Source organism: Argopecten irradians, chromosome 3 (assembly GCF_041381155.1).
Source record: "Argopecten irradians isolate NY chromosome 3, Ai_NY, whole genome shotgun sequence".
In the NCBI taxonomy this organism is placed as follows: domain Eukaryota; kingdom Metazoa; phylum Mollusca; class Bivalvia; order Pectinida; family Pectinidae; genus Argopecten; species Argopecten irradians.
The window spans coordinates 1533474-1536106 of NC_091136.1; the positions used below are offsets into that span (position 1 = coordinate 1533474).

At 41.3% G+C, this 2633-nt stretch overlaps 1 pseudogene; it reads right to left on the reverse strand.

Moving 5' to 3' along the window:
- Positions 1-1060: 1060 nt before the first annotated feature.
- LOC138320134 (uncharacterized) lies at positions 1061-1771 on the reverse strand (annotated as a pseudogene).
- Positions 1772-2633: the final 862 nt, after the last annotated feature.

The window sequence follows — 2633 nt, forward strand, 5'->3', positions numbered from 1 at the left end:
TTCTAGAATGAAGTACGAAAAATGTGTAGGAGGACCCTTTTTTCTTTCAAAAAAATTCCAGTCGGCGAAAAAGACATGTTTACCCCCCCCCCCCCGACCTGGGGAAGGGGGGGGGGGGGGGGGCAGTTGCCCCCCCCCCCCCGCCCCCGCTTCCTACGCCCCCCTGAATATTATTAAATTCCCCAACTATGGGCTGTGGCCTGACGTGATCTACCAACGAAGCCATACACGAGCGGCCGTGGTCTGGCCAGGTGGTTCACATTCCGTTATATTATTATTAAATAGTGTTGTGAACAGCCTTTTCATCTATAACAGAAGCATGACGCATTAAAATCAATTATCTATTAATAACTTTTTCACAACATGGATTTTTTTAACAAGAAACGGGTACGTGTGACGGCCCGGCACCGCTTCGCAAGCTGGCTTCATGATCAAAACTATACTCCTCGATACTCCAGGGGTTCCGATCACTTACGACCTCTACATCCCTGGACTATCTCATAGTAAAAGTGGAGACAACAGAACAGAACAGGTAATTAAGCCCTGTGATGTACATCAGAAGAGCCGTATAACGGTACACTGTGGTTGACTGTGTGGCTTTGATGTAAGGCGTCGGCCTCTCTGTAGTCTTCAAAGGAAATCTTTGCTGGCCTGTGTAGAGGTCAAATGTTTTCCGCTGAGCTGCCTTCAATTTCACTATGAGATAGTCCAGGGGTGTACCGATCGTTAGTGATCGGAACCCCTGGAGTATCGAGAATGAACATACATGTACTTGGTAGACATTCATCCCAGCATGTTAGAGGCCAAATATCAGTACCCTGGCTTTCAGTTATAGAGAAGTTGTTTGAATAAAAAACAAGAATTCCACAGAAGTGGATGCGTCGCCTGCACAGCTGAAAATCAAGGCCCGTAACTCTTGCAAATATTGATGGATTTTGACCAGTATCGAACCCATCTACAGTGAAATGCGTTCAAGCGTCCGGAATGGGCTTTCCGATCGTTCAAACCACAAATCACGTGAATAGTTTCAACCAGTCGTAAGCACGTTTATCGGCTCGGTAATAGTGTCAGTCAAACTGTGGGCGGAGTTTATTAGCAGCGACAATCTAACTGGGGGCGGGACTTACCTGGTTACACATTCAAAAAGCATCCTGTGTGCCGGTAAAACCCCCGTATGTCCGTCTCGCTCACTTCTTCGATGGCTTTTACTATAGCAAGTTTTAAGTTTATTCCAGCTAGGTCCTGAAATCTCTCTTGAGTAAAAATGTTTTTTATTTTAGCAAAGCAGTTTTCCACAGGATTGAAATTTGGCGAGTATACTGGGAGAAATGTGTATTGGACTCCCTGCATACTAAAATATTGACGCAACACTCTCTCTGCATGGTTATGATGTATACTACAATTGTCAACTATCACGACGTCTCCTGGTTTAAATAGTGGACATCCCATATTATCTTGGCACGCGCTTGCTTCACCCCAGAAATTCAAATATGTGTTCATATTTGAAGCACCATTTACAAAATTAAAATACAATACACCATTTAATCCAACAAGTAAATTAAGAGTGAGGTTTCTACCCGGACGATATTTCCCTATTTCTACACACGCCTGTCCTTTCTTGGAATGACCATATGCTGGATTTGTTGTTGTTTAGTTTGAATCCACTCTCGTCCATGAATTTTATTTGATCAGCTCGTTTAGTTTGACAAAAGTCAATAACTGAAGGTGTATTTGCGTTTTTAAAAAACTTAAGTTGAAAGGTCCGCTCCATTAAGTTTTGGATTCCCAGCTTTATGTCGAGCAGTCTCAGACATGCTTCCTTCAGATATATATTTTTTCCAAAATGTCCGAACGCTTTTTTCGTCAACCCTGAACGTGTTCGCCACTTTCACGTAGATTCCACGAGGAACATTTCCAGACATGTGACTATTGCCAACCAAGTTCAATTATTTCTTGAATAATAAAGGCTGCGGAGATCTTGGCTAATTCCTGTTCCATTATGATATTCTCTACCCGTATTTGTTTTTTTTTGCGTGTTGCCATCATGAATTGTAGACTTAATTAATCCTCACTGATAAAAACGCGCCAAATGTGTACAATTATATAGAGGGCCCCTGACTGATAAGGGGTGGAGTTTTTAAGCTTATATATAATTAGCAAAATGATATGAAACTATACATTAAATACAATATATGTTTGGAGCTTGTGTGTATTTTGAATGTTTTAAATTGCAATGTATCTACCAATTATATAATTAAATATAACAGTTATGACGCGAAGCTTAAAATATGATTTGACCCTTACCTGGCCCCAAATCATATCAACATTGAACATCTTTAGTATTTCTATTCCGCGAACCAATCAGAAGGCACCCGTTACATGTACCCCGCCAAACCTATATCTACCCGCCAAATCAACCACATCTGCATTGGTCTCATACATGTATCTACCCGCAAAATACTAGCAACATGGAAACACTGCAAATTCAAATCGAGTATGGAGTCGGCAAAGTTAGAAAATTTAACATTCCGGACCAGGTATGTACATTTGATAGAACTGAAATGCGATTTGCAAGGTCGAATCGAAAGTTTGCAACTCTTTGGTCGAATCGATGAAAGTTTGAGTAAAACAAA